Raw genomic sequence first — 21874 nt, 5'->3', positions numbered from 1 at the left:
ATGATGATGATGATGATGATGATGATGATGATGATGATGATGATGATGATGATGATGATGATGATGTTTATTTATATTTCCCGCCTCTCTCAAGGATCGAGGCGGGATTACATCAATTAAAAAAAATACAATAATATAAATACAATTGATAAAACACTAATACTGAATTCACCACATTCCTATTAGTTCTCTAAAAAAACACTTCATCAGTAGCCAATAATCATAGTCGAGAGTAGAACATCATCGGAACAATGGATGCAAGCTACAGGAAAAGAGATTCCACCTCAACATTAGGAGGAACCTCCTGACAGTAAGGGCTGTTCGACAGTGGAATGCACTCCCTTGGAGGGTGATAGAGTCTCCTTCCTTGGAGGTCTTTAAACAGAGGCTGGATGGCCATCTGTCGGGGATGCTTTGATTTGGATTTCCTGCATGGCAGGGGGTTGGACTGGATGTCCCTAGTGGTCTCTTCCAACTCTACGATTCTGTGATTCTATGATCATAAGCTTTTATATGGAGTCTGATGGATAAGCCCACTGGAAGAGATCTGTTTTGAGTGCCTTCTTAAAGGCCTCTAAGGTATTCATGAGACGGATCGCTTCCAGTAGGCTATTCCATAATTTTGGAACTGCAGCTGTAAATGCTCTATGGGAAGTTGTCATTAACCTAGTATTATGATGTTCCAATAAGTACTTCCCTGATATTATGAAAGTATAGGGCGGAATGTGTAGGGAGAGGTGTTCCCACAAGTAACTTGGGCCCGAGTCATGTAGGGATTTAAATGTAATAACCAACACCTTGTATTGTGCCCGGAAGCTAATTGGCAGCCAGTGAAGACATTTTAACACTGGTGTTATTGTTAGGGCATCAACATTCCAATGATGCACTGTTTAAATGCTGACACATATAACTGCCACTAGAGCTGCAATAGGTTCTGCTACAGCTCCACCTTGTGGATACATAAATGTCATTTCCTAACAGTTATATGGTCAAACCTAGATGTACCAATGACCACTCTAGCTGCCACAGTTTGGAACAACTGAAGCTTCCAAACTTGGTACAAGAGTAGCCCCAAGTAGAGCGCATTACAGAAATCTAAACGAGGGATTACCAGTGCAAGTACCACTGCTTCAAGGTCCTTTCGGTCCAGGTAGGGACACAGTTGTGCAATCAATGGGGTATCTAACAATGTGTTTGCTTATTGTCCCTCTGCAAATTATCACACATGGACTTACCATCAGGGAATAGCTGGGGAAACGTTAGGGAAGCACGCGTGTGTGTAACCCTGAAGCACTTCCCTAGCATGATGCAATCGTGAGTTCCCTCTAGTGTCTTGGAATCGTTCAGGAGAGTGACATTCCTATTAACCTTAATTTTTCATTAATATAAAGTCACTCTTCCTGAATGATTCCAGGACGCTAGAGAGAGCTCATGATAGCATCACGCTGGGGAAGAGCTTCAGGATTACACACAGGGTTAATTGTATTTTAGGAGGGTGAGATTATGGGATATGGGAATTATGTTTTAATCTTGTAAGACACCCTGGGTTTTTTTGCACAGAAGGGTGGGATAAAAATAAATTATTATTATTATTATTATTATTATTATTATTATTATTATTACATGCAAGCTTCCCTAACATTTCCCCAATGATTCACTCACAGTGAGTCCATGGTGTGCCAATCTTCATTGTGAAATGGGAAATTCACAAAGTCCATTTCTTCTGTCCCATTGAAGAAACTGCTACACTGAAGGCACTGACAAATTAGGGATAGAAAGAATATTAAAATATTTGAGGAGGGAAAATGAGAAAGGAGCTTTGCAACATCTCTCCTTATCTTGGGTACATAAACCCCCTTCTAACTGCACCTCACAGCAGTCTCCCTCAGCCTCCTAGGCTGCTAAACGCTTCAGCGTAAAATGAAACTGTCTTAATTAATTCCAAACACTGCTCTGTCCCTCTATTTACATTTGCTCCTGGGAGCAGCCCCCATCTTTTCTAGCTTCACTCTCATTGGCTTTTCCCAACATTCTTCTGCCTGTGTCCTCGCCACAAGTATGGTCATTGTTTTCACACAAGCAAAAGGAAATAGTGAAGTGTGAATGAGAGCTGATAACCATCAGAATCATGTGGTACAGCTTCCCCTAGACTGTTCCACTACAAAGATGGTGGTGTTGGGGAATACAGTGTGCCCACATCATACGCGGGCGTGCTTTATGCAGCTTTCAACATACGCTGAAAGCCACACAGGGAGGAAGAGGCGGCGTGTCCCATAGGGACAAATGGGGCATATGCCCTTGGCGCGCATGTGCATGCCACTGTGCCACTGCGTTCATGAGCACCATTCATTTAAATGGGGCTCAAGCATACACGTTATTTGTTTTACGCGGGAGAGTCCGGAAAGGATCCCCTGCATAAACAAAGGGCCCACTGTACATTAAGTGGAAATGTTTTAATATATGGATATAAATTATAGCCAAAACAATTTAACCAGTACCAGCAAAAGATCATATGATGGTAATATCAAGTAATGTTTCTTAGAATATTATTTCTAAGGGAGCCCTGGTGGCACTGTCTGTTCAGGCCTATAGTATTCTTCCAAAGGCTACATGATGTGATTTCTGAGTTGTAGGGTCATGCTGCTCCCAAGCCCAAGTCCTTCTATCAGATAGAATGAAGTGCCTGCCTATGGGATGACATGATAAAGCAACTTTATTTTAATTGGTTAGGTAACAAATTAGTTTTATTTTCAAGCATGGGAATGACACTCATCGGGCTGTTGCCTCATGTGCCAAAATATATTTGACTGTCTTTGAGTACTGTGCAACTTAAACTGTATGGTGGAAATGTTCTTTATTTCTCCACTTCAGGCATCAAAATGTCTTGGCCTTGCCTTGCCATCCACCTCTTTCTTTGGCTCAAACACCTTGTACTTGCTTCCAGATAACCACATTAATGTCTGCTAGTACCAAGAGTGCAGGCCTCCTTCCTGGGAATATGTATTACCCCCTTCATTTGGAGACAACTTGTTTGGACTGTATGGTACAAACTCTGTCTACAGATAGGCTCTCTGCCAGGTACCTCTGAAGAATTATTAGGTCATTCCTATTATATTATCCCATGCCTCTTTACTCTAATGGATTATGAAAGATCCTTCAGTAGCAAAGTTTATATAAGAAGTGATTATAATTTGCAAAAGGCCTCAGCTGTGGAACTTTTACTCAGCTGGAATTAAATGCTTTTTTAATGGAAATGCAGAGTATGCATGATGACTCGAACTTTTCTAAATAAAGTGAATACTTTCCACATCAAGGCTGTAGGGTTTATAATAAGTGCTCAATCTGCTGTAGCCTTTTTCTCAGTATGAAATGGTAATTTCATATTAACTTTAAATATGCAATGGGACTCTTTCTTGCACAAAACACAAGGCTTCTTATGTCTAGTTCATTATTAGATATTTATTTCTGATGTATATTAGCAGGTTATCTGGGACACTGGGGAACAGAATTATTTTAAACATTAGGCAGCTGTTGAAATCTATGTAAGAAAGTAACGAGATATTAGCCCCCCCCCAAAAAAAAGCACCATCCTACCATTTATGTATAGAATTCTGTGCTACAGAAAGTTAATATTTTCCTTCCTTCTTACCCTCTGTAGAGGAAGATAGGTTTCTGACTTTTTGTCTTGTTATTTTAATTTTCTTTGTTTCTCTCTCTTTTTTTTTTTTTTGGCATTTTTTTATTTAAAAAGATGAGATTTCTTACATATTTTGAAATTCTCATTATCTTCTGTTGCTTAACACATTATTTATATTACTAGATTTCTCTTTACACGATACAGAGTTTACTCACTTAGAAAAAATAAAAATAAAAATATTGACTACATTTTGCGGACTTTTCCCTCTATTACCCATATATGAGAAGGATAAGTAAACTAAAGAGATAGATGTACCCTTCAGAGTTCCTTTTCTAGAGATAGCTTATTCCCTTCCCCATATACAATCCCTATTCTTTTAAGATTTGCTTTCATATTTTGTTGATCTTGGCCTTTTAGGCGCCAAGTTATTTAATGGTTTTTACAACCCACAAAGCTTAACTTATTATTCTTTTGCCCTTTTACCCTTTTATAGCTCCTCTTATAAAGTATTCAACAAAGAGAGGAAAAAACTTTGTTTCAGCAAATAATAAATAATACTATTCATTCCCTCTAAGATTTAAACCCAGAGTTTAGTTACTTTTCTCAATTTTCTTTGGGAATTTTGTTCTGATCAGTCCTTAATTTCCATCATTATTTTATCCATTACCATGAGTTCACTGATTTTTACTATCCAGTCCTCTAACATATGTTCGTTTTCACCTTTCCAGTTCCTCGCATATATTAAGCGTGCCGCCGTAATCAAATAAAGAATGATATCTATTTCTTCCTTAAGTTTTCCTTTTAAATCTTCCGTAATATTCAGTAAGCATAGTTTAGGTCCCTTTTCAAATACCATCTGAACTTTGAGGTGGATCTTTTCCCAAAATTTTCTTCCCTCTTCAGAAATCCACCACATGTTGTAAAAGGAAGCATTATTCTGTCCACATTTCCAACATTTGTCATCCTTATTATTCTTCATCTTCGCCAGTTGAGCAGGTGAAAGATGCCATCCATAGAGTACTTAACAGTAGTTTTCAATCAGCTGGGCACATTTAGTAAACTTTAAGTTTTTCTCCCATACCCTCTCCCAGCTCTCCAGTGGTATTTGTTTTGCTAGGTCTTGCATCCATTTCACCATGCAATTTTTAACCCTGTCTTCTTCCAACTCAATATTTAACAAGATCTTGTAAATATTAGATATCATATGTTTTCCATCTTTTAGTAGAATTTACACTTTTTGCTTCAAATTCTATTCCATTGTTTTTAAAATCTTTTTTATATTTCTTTTTTAGCTGATGATACAGCAACCCATGAATCTCAAGGCCTTCTTTCTGTAGGTCTGTTAGTGTTTTGAAGGTTTCTACCTTAGTAGTTTTAGTTAGTAAATCCTTGTAGGTGATCCATTTTCCTTTATATAGTCCTTCTTTTCTGTGAAAAGCTTCTTGAGTGGATGTCCATCTCAGGAGTTTAAAGTAAAGGGTCCACTTATACTTGTTCCATATCCTAATTAAAGCCTTCCTTATAAAGTGCTTATTGAAATCTTTAAATGGTTCATTTTCCTGGTAGCAAATATATGCATGCCAACCTTTTTCTAACTCCTTCTAGTTCCAGAAGACTCCGATTTTTTAGATTTATCCAGTCTTTTATCCACATTAAGGCACACGCATTAAAATATAATTGGAGGTTTGGTAAGCCCAGACCTCCTCTTCTTTTGCTGTCCTGTAACACCAACATTTTTATCCTGGGCTTTTTCCCTTGCCAGATAAAGTTTCTGATATCTTTGGTACATTTTTTAAAGAAGCTATCTGATGTAATAATAGAGATTTTCTGAAATAAATATAACATTTTTGGCAGAGCAAACATCTGTATCAGCAAAATTTTACCAAGTAGTGATAATTGTAAGTTTTCTCATTTAGTTAACTTTTCTCTTATTTTATTCCAAGTTTTTATATAACTGTTTTCCACAAGATCAGCATTCTGATTTGTTAATGTGATACTTAAATACTTTACTTTATGTACCATTTTCATTTCTGTTTCTTTTTCTATTTCTGTTTTCTTTTTAAAGGTTTTTTGTCAATATTCCACTTTTTTGTGTATTAATCTTAAATCCTGCTAAAATGCATGTTTCTTCCAAAGTTAGACATAATTTTGAGATATTACTTACTGGATTTTCAGTAAATATTGCAATATGATCTGCAAAGGCCTTAACTATAAAATGATTTTTTTTTAAAATTTGGAAACCTTTTATTCAATTATTTTTCCTTATTTTCCTTAGTAGGATTTCTATTGTCATTATAAATAGCAGGGGAAAAGGGGCAGCCCTGCGTTGTTCCCTTGTTAATCTTGCATACATCCAATTTTTCCCCATTAATAGATATCTGGGCAGTTTGTTTTGAATATATTGTGTTAACTCATTTTTGGAAGTTATCTCCTATCTCACTTTGAGATAGCACTTCTTTCATAAAGGTTGTCAGAAGCTTTCTCCAAATCCAAAAATACGATTCCCAATTTCTTTTCTTTATTATGCTCGTAAAATTCTATTATATCCGTTACTGTTCTTATGTTATTTTTGATCTGACATCCTGGAAGAAAGCCCACCTGGTCTTCATGTATCCATTCAGATGCCTTTTTAAGCCTTCCCACTAAAATTGAAGCATAGATCTTATAATCTTGGTTTAGCAAAGCAATAGGTCTATAATTTTCAATATGTCCAAGATCTTTATCCTCTTTTGGTATTAAAGTAATTGTTGCATTGTGCAAGGTTTGTGGAAATTTATCATCTCCAATTTCTTTTATAGTATTATACAAAGAGTGAAGTAGTTCTTTCTGAAAGGTCTTATAAAATTTGGCCATGAGACCATCTGGTCCCAGAGTCTTACTTTCTTTTACATTCTTTATTGCTTGAATGATTTCTTCACATGTTATTGGTGCGTTCAATTCTTCCTGGTGTTTATCAGAGAATTTAGGGATTTGTTCTTTTTTTAATAAATTCTTGGATTTTAATTTTCATTGGTTCTGTTGAATTTTCTGCATGGAACAATTTTTGGTAATATTCCGTTTCTATGTGTTTGAATTTTTGTTGCTGTGTAAATTCTTGCCCTTTATCTCTCAATTTTGTTATAATGCTTTTTTCATTTTGTTGCTTTATTTTAAACGCTAGCCATTTCCCATTTTTGTTGGCATGTTCGAAATATTGTTGTTTTGCATATTTTATCTTATTTGCAATTTGATGTGAAATCAATTGGTTTAGTTGGTTCCTTAAAATCTGAAGATCTTTTTTGAGTTTCCAGTCCTTAGGATTTTCTTTAAATTTTTGTTCTTGTTTTTCCAATTTTTCCATTATTTCATTTTCTTTTTGTTTCTGGAATCTTTTTTTCCTAGCTTCTTGTTGGATAAAATGTCCTCTGGCCATGGTTTTAGCAGCATCCCATATGATTTGGGCTGACAACCCTTCAGTTGTATTTTCTCAAAAATAATGTTTAAGTTCTTGTTTTACTTTTTTCACAACCTCTTCATCCATTAATAGGCAATCCTTTAGCTTCCATACTCAGTCTTTTTTATGTGCCTTGAGTACCAATCTTATTGTATTATGGTCTGAAAAGGTTTTAGGACAGATCTTTAATTTCTGAATATTTTTGCATAGTTGTTTTGAAATATAAATTTAATCAATTCTGGACCATGTTTTAAATCTGTCAGAATAGAAAGTATAGTCTCAGCCAGTGCTGTTTAACAGTCTCCAGCCATCTATTATTTTAATTTTTTGAAGTGGAAGGGATAACAGCTAGGACAATCCCATTCAGGTTACCTGTGGAGGTTTTTATGTTTGTTTGTTTGTTTGTTTGTTTTTAAAGAATTCCCTCATCTTGGCTCTGCATATCAGTATAATATAGAAAGGCACAACAGAGAGCAGAACACCCATATGTGATACAGTACTAAAGACAAGGAGATTCAGAGAAACACAACATTGAAACTGAAAAGTTTTTCAATTTTGATTACAGAAAGGTATATTTCAATCCAAGTAATATGTTAAGAACACAAAGTATCACTAGTTTTCTTTTATTTATAGTATATAAATAATAATTTTTCAATGAGTTACTTCTCAAAGGAAGCAATGAGTAATTTTCACAATTTTATTCCTGCTGTGAGAAGATCTTTGAAAATCACATAATTGTAGAAGATTATTTGCCATTTGGGACATATTCTGCACAGAATTCACATGTAATTTCCACAGAAAAGGGAATTTGTCTGCACAGAAAATGCTGTTTTCTGCACAGACACTATATGTGAATTTTGTACAGAATAAGTCCCAAATTATGGCATTTTCTGTGGAGAAAATAATATTATTCTATACAAATATTATTTTATGTGCATAAAATGTTGTTTCATGTGCAGAATATGTGTTCTGTGAGAGAGAAAAAGTGCAAATTTGCTGCTGAGTAAGTCTCAAAGAGTGAAAATTTTCATCAGTCCAGGATTCTTCTTATTGGGATTTCTTGACACTAAAATTCCCCCATGTTTTTCAACCCTATTTTGAATATTATCAAATATTTTCTCCATTCCTTCTCCATAAGTAGGAAAAAAGTATCCTAAGAACTCCAGAGGAGACACTTTACTGGATTCCTTTGCCCGGAGGATCTCACCAAGCAAGAGCTAGGCAGACAGCTCTCTCTGTGGTGACAGCCACTTCATCTGATGCATCTGAAGCCATGAAACCCTATTTCTTTTTATCAGTTAGTCTCAAAGAAGCCACAGGATTCACTTGTATATTTCAACACTGAAACAGATGACATGCTTAATTGTTTGGATAATATCACATATAGAGGTCTACTCTCCAGGTCCTGAACCTTGGCAATTTGTCTTTTTTGAGGAGTGAACCAAAATTTCCTTCCAAATACAATATTTTCTTATGAATCACTTTTAATGCGCCAAGTACTTTTAACTGGGAAACAGGGCAGGAAAGTGGTTACCTAGCTTCTTCCCAAAAGTTGTTATCTGCCCTGATTCTGAGTTAAGAGCACCACAAATCCACACAATACCTGTACAAGTTTGTATGGCATACTGTATAATATTGATTGATTCTGCTAAAATTTGTTTCTGGAAATGAAAAAAGGAACAGTAAACAGAAATCTTGGCATGGACTTTCTGAAACTGTGGATACATAGGCATCAAAGGTGTTTTCATCACCAAACTGCCTGCCAAGAATAGATCCATCCTATTCATTCCCATTTTTATTGGTTTTAAACAAAACAAGCTCCCAGGATGAGAGACTCTAGAACAAAATCTCAAGGCATCACTAAATATCTTCTGTGTCAGTAACAAGAAAGAGGTACATTAGTATGTCAGTGCCTAGCTGTGAAATTATTGTAAAAAAGAAATAAACAAGACACAAGTGTCTACTTAAAATTACAGAGCAGTAACTTGAACACAAAGATAATGGCAACATTTCTTTCCTCCCTATATGGTAGAGAAAATGGTGAAATGTAATAATACAATATATAGCAGTGAGTAAGTAAACATGACCTGTTTGCAGAAGGAAAGTAGAAAACTACACTTGAGAAACTGTATTGAGAAAGTTAAACTGAAAAGGGCAAATATGGATAGAACTAAACTTCTGGGCACCAAAAAGCTGCCAAGATGACAAACTTTCCTTCTTTTATTTTACTGCCATTAGATAAGTAACCTCCAATATTCTGTGATTAAAGCTAATACTGAAATCCTACTAGAAAGGTACTTTTTCAACTCTGAAGGCTTTTCCAGGGGGTCCTAGATGCAGCTCATCTACTTTTGATTACCTTGTAATGTGAAATATGCTTCCTGCCCATGCTGAAATAAAATTTTGATTATAATGCCATGTTTCAGGACTTAACAATTGCCTGTCAACATGCATTAAATGTGGATTGTAGGGTAGAACTTTAGCAAAGGAAGCAACATTTAGGCTGTACAATGGATGTATGTTAAAGAGAGGTAGAACACAGTAGAGAGTAGTGAAGGATGTTGATGCACGTATCAATAAGTGTGAAAAAGCTGACGTAGTAGTGATTGTTGACAAGCATAAAGTAAGCCCTGTTGGATCAGACTATTCTAGTCAGGCATCCTGTTTCCCACAGTGACTAACCAAATGCATATAACTGAGCTTGGAAAATTACTTTAAAGAAAAAAATAAATATAATGATATGCTGAAACAAACCATAACCAAGCGGTGGGGGGGGGGGATGATGCATAAATCAGCAGTGGTGCGAAAAATCTCTGGGATTCAGAGCATCATCCTGCTAACTTTGAAAGATATGAAGGACTCTTGGAGCACTATTGAGATCAAATGAACAAAATCTCTAGAGTAAGCTTTGTTGGACACTAGTCCACTTCATCAGAAATGAAGTAATTGAAAGCTTATGGTATAAAATTATTTCAGTCATTCTCAAAGGTATTATAAGATTCCTTTTATATTTTTTCCTGCTCATACAGGTCGTGTCTGCATGGGCCAAAGGCATTTCTCCCCTGTTCTGGTGTTGTCCTGTTTGGATGACCGAAGGGCCGGAAACTGGTGTGGGCAGACTAGATGGTGCTCGGCAGATCCCACACTAAACCAAGACAAAACATGGTTAATACACTTGGAAAAAGCCAACCCTTATCAGTTGTTCTGGATCTTCTGGGAAGATCTGGAACTCTCTGTTCATGTGCCAAGGCAGCTTTTTGCTCAGGCATCCCACTAAGCCACCAGGCACATACACCACTGTCAGTCACTTGTACTGAAGTCAGAATGAGGCATCCAGCATCTCTGAGTGCCTTGTTCTAACCATGTATGCATCAGTCGGTCCAGAAGGATGCCTGTGCAGACAGCCACCATACCGCAGAAACAGAAGGCCAGGTAAATTGGATAGGGAGGAACAGGGCAGCTGTTGGGGCCAGGATACTCCGGGCTGCCCCTTGGAGTATTCTGGCCACTGCAGCAAGGCCATAGACTAAGATGTTAATGTCTTTGTATACATACTCTGTTATGAATTGCTTCAGCATGCTTTTCTATTCATTCTTTTTTTTAAAAAAAAATCTTTCCAAGTTGAACCCTAACAGCTGGGGAAAGTAACTGGCTCATGTATAAAATCAAATGTTATTAAGATTGTTTCTTTTTTTAAAAAAATGCAGAATAATATAGAAATGGGATGGAATGTATTTATGTGAAAGTTAAAATGACACAGACAGATGTATTCATTTGTATTCAAAGGTGCCTTTCACATTGGTTTTTACCACTACCTTGAATTGCATCTGCATCAGAAGCCATTCCAGTTTTCTGTCCTCATATAAACCTACCCAAGTATTAAAATCTTTTCCAGAGTCCCTTGGTTGAGTTCCAATGACTTCTAAAGCAAAGCAAGAGATCACTGTAAAAAGGGCCTCCTGTGTTGTGGAATGCTCTCCCCAAGGAACCAGCTGTGTTTTCTTATGCCGACTTTTTGTTCAGCAGTTTTCACTCCTTGTATTCTTCCACTAGTACGAAATATCTGGCAAAAAAAATTATCCTGAATTGTAAATAATTTGCAGGTTAGACTGGCTTCTCTCCTAATTTTAAACACAATTTACTGCAAGATTCATTAGGACATTACAAATATGTAGTGTTCTCCCTTTTTCTATAGTTGAGGGGGGAAATCAAATGATAGATAGATAGATAGATAGATAGATAGATAGATAGGATATAGATATATAGATATAGATATATCTCCATATCTATATCTGACAGGGAAATTTCATCATTCCATATATTTTGTGCTGAAAACAGTCATCATTGTCCCAAATGCAGAAGATCATTTCCATGAACTCTTTTCATACACACAAATGAATTTTGTGGCTGCATTTCTTATTTCTGAATCTTTGCAGCTTGAGCTGGAAATTATTTCTGAATGTTCTTCCTGCATGCTGAAGAGTTTTTATTGAAGACATTTATAATACCTAGCTGCAAAGTCTGGATGTGAATTTCTTAATAATTTGTAGTTGGGTAGATTAGTGGTTTCAATTTGGGACCTTTCTAACTGGATCATAAACATGACGAAGCTGTGTGAATTGTTTTAGGAACAGCGGTGAGAGGTTATTTACTGGTTACAAGCAAATAACATTAAAGAAATGCAAGAAATGAATATGCATTTTCCATTGTTTTTCATAGACCTTTCTTGAACAGCACGTAGTGCTGTATTCTGTAGTAACGTCTTTCAGCCAACCTGGGAGGAATTATTTATAAATTCATTTGCAATATTAAGGTGTATTTTTCATCCAAATAATATTCCTAATGATTGAGCTAAAAACAAATTTATCCTTTGTGAGGGGGAGGGGAGAACAGAAAAAAAATAATCATTTTCCAATATTGGTAGTATCTAGATTTAAGCTAATTGAATCCTAGTGAAGCCAATAAAACTAAAACAATGGAATCAACATTAAATAATGTCTTAGACTTATATTCTAAATAGGGCTTCCAAAACCAAAAACATGACATTACTGATCAGCCCTACCCTGTGTCATCCATCTACAACAAAAGTGAGCACCATGTAGCTTTCCAAATTGGGTAGATAGATCAGGTGTTTTCTGTACCCTGAAGGCTTATTCCCACTTACATTTAAACTGGTTTGTGATTCGCTTTCACTCCAGGTCTGTTAATTAAATAATAATAATAATAATAAATAAAAATTTTATTTGTATACCGCCCTTCCAAAGATCAGGGCGGTGAACAACACAATAAAATCAAATACATCAAAATACACATATTAAAAACAAATTAAAAACCCATCAGCCAACCATCTTGCCAACAAAAGAGGGATTCCAATTAATGCGTCGTTCCCACTATGGAAGTGGGTATTTTCTTTATTTGCTTCTATTTTGGCATGATTTTCATTCCCACTGGTTTGTGCTACTTTAAAATGCCTGTCAGTCATCTATACACCATAAGTGACATAACTGGCAACACATTCAAGAAAACATGGGAGGGAGCCATGGCCAGAATTCTCCCCTGGGATGCATGGATCATGGAGGACTCTCCTCAGGGATGCGTGTTTCCATGGGTGTCATGGAGGACTCTCCTCTGGGATTCATGGATGCCATGGAAGACTCTCCTCTGGGATGAATGTGTCCATGGGTGTCATAGAAGACTCTCCCCAAGGATTCATGTGTCCATGGGTGTCATGAAGAACGCTCCTCTGGGATGTATGAATCCATGGGTGTCACGGAAGACTCTCCTCTGGGATGCATGTATCCATGGGTGTCATGGAGGACTCTCCTCCGGGATCCATGCATCCATGGATATCATGGTGGACTCTCCCCAGAGATGTATGCATCCATGGATGTCATGGAAGACTCCTCCATTGTCATCCTTTGAGGCTAAGAGATTGTGACTAGCCGAAGGTCACCCACTAGTTTATATGGGTGATCTGGGATTCAAACTGGTATACAGAGTCCCAGTCGAGCATTCAAACCTCTTCACCACGCTGCCTTGGGAGGATCACTACCTCTTTTCCAACCCAGCAGCCTGGGCTCTACTTGAAAGTAAAGGCTGGAAAGCCAAGGAGGAGGAAGAGGAGGGAAGAATTGCTCCCTCTTTTTCTCCTCAGGAGCCTGGGCTGTCTCTACTTGAAAGTAAACATTCCTCTGTCAGACCCAGCTGCCATAGTCCCTCCTCTCCAGAATGATTCAGATCCCTCATTCCCACTTATCAAACATACTTCAGAACTGATTCTTTTCCAAAGAACTGGCAAAGAACTAGTATCAGGAAAGAGCAGGTTTTTTGTGTTTGCCTTGCTTCATAATGATGGTTTTAAGTGGGAACAAGGCACATATAACCCAATCAGCAATTCACTTTAAATCACAGTGGGAATGAACCCTGAGATTGCATGGCCAAAACAAAGATCAAAGGATGGGTTTTTGTAACATTATTAAGCATAATCATGATACATCAAGCTGCAGTCACAGTTGCTCAGAGCATGCCATTATTTTTTTTAAGCAATGTCTTTAAAAAATGAGAAGAAAATTGGAAATTGGTTGGGAATTATGTTTTCCAGTCTCTGAACTGAACAGAGGAAAGAAAAGCCCAATAGCATTTATTTCAGTACTTTTTTTCTCTCAGTTATCTCAAAGGTGCTACAAGATCCCTTTGCATACATTTCCAAGCTGTGTCTTTGGCAGCTTTACAATAACTGCTTTAAACAGCAGATGGGAATTGTAAACCAACAAACATCCCCCCTCCCCAAAAAACCCTTTTCCAAAAAAAAAAAAAAAGTTTTCCAATCTCTGCTTTTATATGTTCCTCCCACTAACCAATGCTGCTCGCTAGCCTTTTTTAAAATGCAATATTATGTTTGTAGGGATAATTGGTATTATTATTATTATTATTATTATTATTATTATTATTATTATTATTAACCTTTATTTATAAAGTGCTGTAAATTTACCCAGTGCTGTACATACAATCTTTTTAATTGGACGGTTCCCTGCCCTCAGGCTTACAATCTAAAAAGACACAACACAAAAGGAGAAGGGAGTGGTGGTGGGGAAGGGGATGAGGGCCAGCAGTTCTTCTCTACCTCCGAGGCCTGGATCAGGGGAGATGGACTGGAGGGAGGGCTTGGCTTCTTAATGGATGGTTAATCTTCTTCCAGGGAGGTCTGTTGGAGATAGTCAGCTTCTCTAGTAGGATAATACATATAAAATACATAGCAATACAGGGAATGATTTGATAAAACAGGCAACAAAAGAACATCAAATAGCAAGTGACAATTATGCAATGTCTGGGAATGCTTCTCTGAACAGGATGGTCTTCAACTCCGTTTTGAAGCTGGTTAAAGAAGTGATGGCTCTTGTTTGTGGGGGAAGAAGGTTCCAGGAGTGAGGGGCAGTGAGTGAAAAGGGGCGAATCCAAGATGGGGCAGAGGAAATCCTGGGCTGGGACAGCAGACCTTGACTACCAGAATGGAGGGCCCTAGTGGGAAGGTGAGGAGAAAATAGGTCTGATAAGTAAGGAGGGGCCAGCCCATGGAGGGCTTTAAATGTCAACATCAGGAGCTTATACTGAATGCGGAAAGGGAGGGGGAGCCAGTGAAGGGATGCCAAAAAGGAGAGATATGGTCAGAGCGGTGGCCGGATGTGATAATGCATGCAGCTGAATGCTGGACAGAAATTAAAGGACAGAGGTGATAAAGAGGAAGCCCAGTCAGTTACAGTAATCAAGTTGTGAGATCACTAGGGCATGGACCAGGATCTTGGCAGTAGAGGCGGAGAGATATGGTCGGATTTTGGCAATATTATATAAAAGAATCTACAAGTCTTGGCTGTGGTCTGGATCTGAGGGATACATGACAGAGAAGAATCAAAGATGAAACCAAGACTGTGGGCTTGCTGGACTGGTTGAATAGAAATGTTGTCCACAGAGACAGAAAAGGAGTGTTGAAGGGTGGACTTAGGAGGAAAGACAAGAAGCTCTGTCTTGGACATGTTGAGCTTCAAACGCCGATGGTGCATCCACTGTGAGACAGCTGAGGGACAAGACGAAACATGCTGTTCAAGCCTTGGAGAAAGGTCAGGGGTGGAAAGATACAACTGGGTGTCATCGGCATACAGATGGTAGGAAAAACCAAAAGAGCTGATGAGTTTACCTAAGGACAGTGTGTAGAGAGAAAACAGAAGGGGGCCCAGAACAGAGCCCTGGGGAACTCCAACAGATAAGAGAACAGGAGAAGAAGTGTGACCACCTGCAACCACTGCAAAAGATCTGCCAGACAAATAAGATCTAAACCAGTCGAGAACAGAGTCTGAGAATCCAAGGTCAGAAAGTATATCAACTACAAGACAGTGATCAATGGTGTCAAAGGCTGCAGACAAATCAAGAAGGATGAGAACAGAGTAAAGGCCATTAGCCTTGGCCTGTAAAAGGTCATTAGAGATCTTAGTGAGAACTGTCTCTGTAGAATGCCTTGGGCAGAAACCAAACTGAAAGGGATCGAGGATGGAGTTGGCTTCAAGAAACTCAAGACAGCGAGAATAAACAACCCATTCCAAAACTTTAGAAAGAAAGGGAAGAAGATTAATCGGACGATAGCAAGGCAGAGAGGAGGGGTCAAGAGAAGCTTTATTCAGAATTGGGGAAATGAGAGCATGTTTGAAGTTTGGTACCTGTCTTAAGTGGAATGCAGCAGGGCTAGCACAGAATTAGTTTGTAGTAAACACATGGGTAATTACTCTGGATGTTCCTGTTAAAAAGAGAGAGAGAGAGAAAAAACTATGTTTATTCTGTCAGTAAACCCCTCTTAGGATAGGATACAAAAAGAAGAAGAAGAAGAAGAAGAAGAAGAAGAAGAAGTTGTTTACCTATATTTGATTAGAAGTTCCCCTAAAAGCTGGCTTCCATGTGTGTGTATTTTTCCCCCTGAGCTTTCAAAAACAGCAGTAGAAATTTTAAGCAAGCAGATATGTCTCAAGCCAGCAAAAATGTACGTACTTCAATTCTCAAACAACCACCAGACAACTTCCATGCATGGCCTTAAAGAACTGACACACAGATGGAAGAAGTGGATAATGAATGAATGATTGGCGTTTTGTTTGAGGTTTTACCAATGGATTTCATTTTATTGTTATTACATGGGAAAAGGGCACCTGCTGTTCTGAATGATGGGTCCCACTCTAGTTCAAATTACACAGCTAGAGAAGAAAGGGATAGGAAATTTGCAAGTAACCACCTAGAGGCCAATCAACAAACAAGGCTGGACTTCAATGCTATACACGTGGTCAGAATGGATATTTTCAAAGAGACTGCTTAAGTGGTAAGAGACAAGAAAAATCAGCCAATGATTTGAATGTGGAGGAAATTCCCCTCCAACGCATTTGAAGGATTTCAGCTCAGTCAAACTTTGAAGAATTTACCAAAGTGAACAAAATTATGGAAATTAAAGATATAGCCATGTTAGTCTGTAGAATCAGTATGTAGAGAGATCTTGCAGCACCTTTCAAACTAACTGTAAGAAAGAAATTGGCAACATGAGCTTTCATAGACTTAAGTACTTCCTGAAATGCATTTAGTGGAACGGAAGCCAAGCCCAGACACACACACACACACACACACACACACACATATATATATATATACACACACACACACACCATTGGTATGTGAGGATGTCAATTCAAACCGGACCTGCAACTTCATTTCCATACACGAAGGGTTTGTAATTTGAATTGACATCCTCACATACCAATGGCATATATATGTCTGGGTTTGGCTTTCACTCCACCAAATACATCTGAGGAAGTAGCCTACAAAAGCTCATGCTGCAATTTCTTTCTTTCAGTTGGTCTCAAAGGTGCTACAAGATCTCTCTAAGTACTAAAATTATGGAAAGAAACTGATCTTTTATTAGAAAAAGAGAAATTGATAGATTTTTCCATCCTTATATCAGAGAAATCCATCCCAGTCACACTATTAACTATAGTGTTTTAACTGGAGATGTTGAGGGTGGTATGCATGTCAGAGTCCATGCAATAACTTTGTACAGAGATAGTTTCTCACTTCATTAGTCTGCTGTGCATCTAAAAAGTATTTTCTGTGAGTTGAGGAATAGCTCAGGAACAGAGGATATGTGTCACTCCTTGGAGTCAGGAATCAGGAATGATGAAGTATCAGGTGGATGTGGTATGAACAAACAGAACAAACAACTTACACTATTTTAAAATTTACTCTCCTTCCCTGCCCCCCCCCCCCCCCCGCCTTATATATATTGTTTCCAGCCATTCATTTGTCTATTATTACCTCCTGGGGTTCCATGTAAAGATGAAAGAGTATATTGCCATCAGAAAAAGTCTGCCTCATAAGAAATCCTGCCACAAGGCTGTTATGCTGGAGCCTTGCCAGATGGAATTATTCTTAATGGTTTGGAATGATGCCAATTTGTTTTTAATCTAATTTAAAACTAATTCTTAGTGATAAATAGATTTCTTATTATTATACCACCAACTTATAACATATATTTTAAATTATACTTTATTAACAACAACAAGAAACTTCAAACAGTTGATGTGACACTAGCAATCATTGGGAAGTTTGGGAGAAATCATTAGAAAGTGACAGAAATAGGAGGCACATAGCCAAAGCCCTAATATGAGAACATTTTTGTTGCCAAAATACTGGTTTTTCAATACCTACTCTTATGAACCCTGAGAAGCAAATAGGGTTTTGGGGATTGAATGGGAGTTGAGTAATTTACAACTGAGTTCATAACACTTTGTCTTTAGCTGGAGCAGATGAACAGTAAATTAGAGATCTGTTTATGTACCTTCCCTTCTCTGTTTTCCCACAGTGAGGCAACTGTTCTGTGACCCTAGGCTGAAGTGAACACCAGTACAGAAGTGCAGCTTGTAAATGGATAGATCACATAGACACAATAATTGAATGCTCTCTTGGCTAACCCTACCTACTACTGAACAGATTGCATAGATTGCACTGATGTCATTAAGCACATTGATGTTGGATCACCTCAGGCAGCAAATTTGGGACTAGCACAAATTAGCAAAACATTGTCATTTACTTAATTTTTATCATCATTGTGTGTCTGTTCTTTGTTTTTTCTGCTAATTTCAGGTATCAAAATGGACATCTCTATAGAGACCGCTTTTCTGCATCCAGAAGATTAATAAAAGCAGACTCTGAGCCATCCTATTATTTATTTATTTATTTATTTATTTATTTATTTATTTATTTATTGTGGGCTATCAATATTGCTTTCAGCTGAACATTATGGACATTTTGTTAGTTTGTCCTGAATAAGCCTCAACCCCAAGAAATCCATCTGCCACTCTGACTAATCTGCCAGTTCTCAACAATTCTGGGGTCCCTCATTTAACACTGATTCTAAAATTGTCTTTTTCAACAAGGTTGTAATACAACTTAGAAACAAATTATCTGACAGAGATATTTGCCTATCTTAGTAGCTTGCCTGAAGGTAACCATTCAGCTTCTACTAGAGTTCTTACTGTTCCTACTATTAGTGTAAGCTCTCTGCTTGGGCTACTTACTGAATGCCTGCAAAGGGATTCTCTGGCAGGGTACAGACCGCCGCTTTGCGGCGGTCTGCCGCCGCTGCCGGCTAGTCCGTGGGGGAGCCGGAGCCTCCACACGGCGCGCCTCCCCTGCGGACTGAAAAAGAAGCTCCAAAATGGAGCTTCTTTTTCCGTCGCGTTTGCGACGTAGCGAGGCGCCAGGGGCGCACTCGCTACGTCACAAGGGATGCGACGCGTACGGACGCTCAGCGTCCGATACGCAAAGATGGCGCCGGCCATGTAGAAGGGCCGGCGCCATCTTGTACGGACGGAGTCCGTACTAGGCCCAGGGGCGTCTAAAAGAGACGCCCCTTTTTTAAAATGGGACGTCCGGAGGACGTCCCAAATGACAGTATAGAAAGCCTCTCTGTTTCTGCTGAATTGTCTATAATCTTGATGGCTATTGGAAAGAAAGTCACAGATGCATGCTATTACAATTTCCTTCCTTACCATCTGTCATTTTATAGTTTTCAGGTTCAGAACATCCCAGAAGAGAATGGCTGCTTACCTTTTTCTCCACTCTACAGATACATGGTGGTCATGCAGATCATCCTTGATTTCCTGTGGGATGGCAGGGGCTCTCTTGACTCTCCCTGAAAAGGACTGTATTTTCCCAATGCTATGTAGTATATCTGGGAAAGAATTATTCTATAAATGCATGAGTCATTAGGTTAGAATCATCTTTTCTTCCAAAGGACAACAGAAGAGCAGCTGAGAACCATCTGGTTCAAGTTGAATCAACCCTAGGGAGAAGAGGCTAATTTTCAATTCACTAAATAGGGGTTGAGGAAAAAGTTTGTGAGCATATCATGAAATATGATATCCAATGAAAAAAAGTGTAAGAGCCAAAACAGTAGGAATGGAAAGAATATTTGAAAAAAGAACACCATATTTTCTCAAATGTTGGGAAACCCTGATGACGAGTACTGGGACTGATGAAAATGTTCACAGTTCAGTACTTATTGAAAACAATGAAAACAAGAGGGGGGGGAGTAAAAATATATTAATATTGAAGGAAAGTAAGTGTGAGAACAACCCGGATTTCTCCCTAAAAGTATTAATGACTAATAAAGGTTAAGAACATTATCAAAGCATAAATTAGAATAGAATAAGTAAGCTAAACAAAGGGGAAAATGGTGAAAGTAATGACAAAGTATGAAGATGTGGCATTGAGAACCGTGATAAATGACAGAAAGTCAAGAACTTAAGGAACTGACAAATCAGCAAATGATGGAAAGGAAGTAAGGTATAAGTGGATAGAGAATGAAAGAAAGTGAAAGAAGTTTAGAGTAAGTGGAAGATGGTAAGAGAGAGAAAATGGGACTTAGATGGATAAGATAAGAAGGATAAGGAAAGAAGGGAGGAAAGAGAGAAAGAATAGGTAAGCTAGCGTTAGAATGATTGAAGGAATAGAAAGTGAGGTATAAAGTAGAAGGATATTGAGTGAAAGGGAATGATTGAAAGGTCATCAATGCTGATTGTGTTAGAAAGATAATAAACTAAACAAAAACATTAATGAAGATGTAAAATTGTATGTTTTGTATGCTTGTAATATTGTATGTTTGTTTTAAAATTGGGGAGGGAAGAATATATGTCTATGTTTGTCTATGTTTATGCTTAAGTTTTAAAGTTCAATAAAAATATTTTTTTAAAAAACAGTTCAATACTTATTGCGCCCCAAATTTGAACTTCAAAAGAACATGTGCGTCCCTGAATATTAAAGAATTTTCCAGTACCAAATTTACTTGTGTGATTACTTCCTCCTAAAATGTAGTACTATGGGGCAACTCCAGAACATACGCAATCAGGAAGCATTAGCAGTACAGGAAGCCCCCAACTGTTTGATGGATTAAAGACTCCAGCACTGTCAGAAACTGGGATTGGTCAAAAGCAGAACTCACATAGGGAACATGAGGGAATTATGGTGGCCTGCTTGGGATTGCCCACACAAACACACATACACATTTGCAAATTCTCTCAGTCAGCTTGGTGACTTTTCCCCTCTCAGCTTGCAAACAGCTTGCATGGTCAATCCCAAGCAAGCCTCCATGGGCAAAAACTGACAAAAATGCTACCTCCTTGTCAGATTAGTGGAACCTGCCCTTAATTTGCAAGCATCAAAAAAGAGAGTCATCAGATAACAGGATGTTGGTAGATGGGGGTTTCGCTGATTTAGAAAGCCCTTTCTTAAATAGATATTGTGATATACATACATACATACATACATACATACATACATACAATCTTGCTTGGTTACTTGGTTGGCCTCAATTAATGTCTATAAAATTGTGGAAACCTCAGATACACTTAAAACTACAGTGCCAAATCTGGATTGTAACAAATATTTCAGTTTTATATATTGCCATTTAGCTGACAGAGGTAGTTTAAACTGCTCTTCCAAAACTGAAAAAGGGAAAAAAAATCATCAACAACACCAATTAAGTGATTTAAGGTAACAATCCCATTACTGGACCACACATGCCATAAAAAATAGTTCCTTACCAATTTTCAAATCTGGATTCCGCTATAAAGTTAATTTGGCATGAGCATATGTGTCAAATTGCAATTATCAAGACAATATTTGCCACATAGTTCTAACTACTGAAATTGTTGGCAAAAGACTGTCTTTTTAAAATTAAATGAGAACCAAATACTGTTCATTTAAAAATACATGCCAGAAATGAAGACTCCAAAGCTGATGATGGTGAATTACTTAAAGTGGATATGTCCAAAAATTAATAATAGATAACATCTATTCCTGATGATATGTAAGAACATCTGGAAGTCCAAACTCTCCCTCTTTGAAAGGAATTTGCAACCTTTTCATTTAAATTCTAAAATCTCTGACATTTAGCTTTTGGAAAAACTTGCAAGAGATAAATAACATAAACCACTCTAGGTACAATATTAATTTTAATCATGTTTAACATACTCCAGAGACTCAGTTCTAAGCCCACCCATCTCTCTAGATCTTGTGCAATATTTTTATCAGGTTACTTATATTAAGATTAATCATCTGAGATAAGTCCCAATGGGTAATTATGCCCACCTAAGTAATAGAATTTGGGAAATATTGAAACTGTCAGGCTTTAAATACGCTAGAGTCTGTCTTGTCTCCCACTGGCAGTATTTTTGATGTAGACCAGTTAATTGAATACCTGGATATTTTACAAAAATTAT

At 37.7% G+C, this 21874-nt stretch overlaps 1 long non-coding RNA gene across 1 annotated transcript in view; it reads left to right on the top strand.

The window, feature by feature from the left end:
* LOC121923740 overlaps positions 1-20363 on the top strand; it is a 91460-nt gene extending 71097 nt beyond the window's left edge. Inside the window, exon 4 of the long non-coding RNA XR_006102455.1 lies at positions 19162-20363. This is a non-coding gene — a long non-coding RNA (uncharacterized LOC121923740). The remainder of the gene's footprint in view (positions 1-19161) is intronic.
* The last annotated feature ends 1511 nt before the right edge of the window (positions 20364-21874 follow it).

This window comes from Sceloporus undulatus, chromosome 2, assembly GCF_019175285.1.
Source record: "Sceloporus undulatus isolate JIND9_A2432 ecotype Alabama chromosome 2, SceUnd_v1.1, whole genome shotgun sequence".
NCBI lineage: Eukaryota > Metazoa > Chordata > Lepidosauria > Squamata > Phrynosomatidae > Sceloporus > Sceloporus undulatus.
This window is presented reverse-complemented; position numbering and strand designations above follow the sequence as displayed.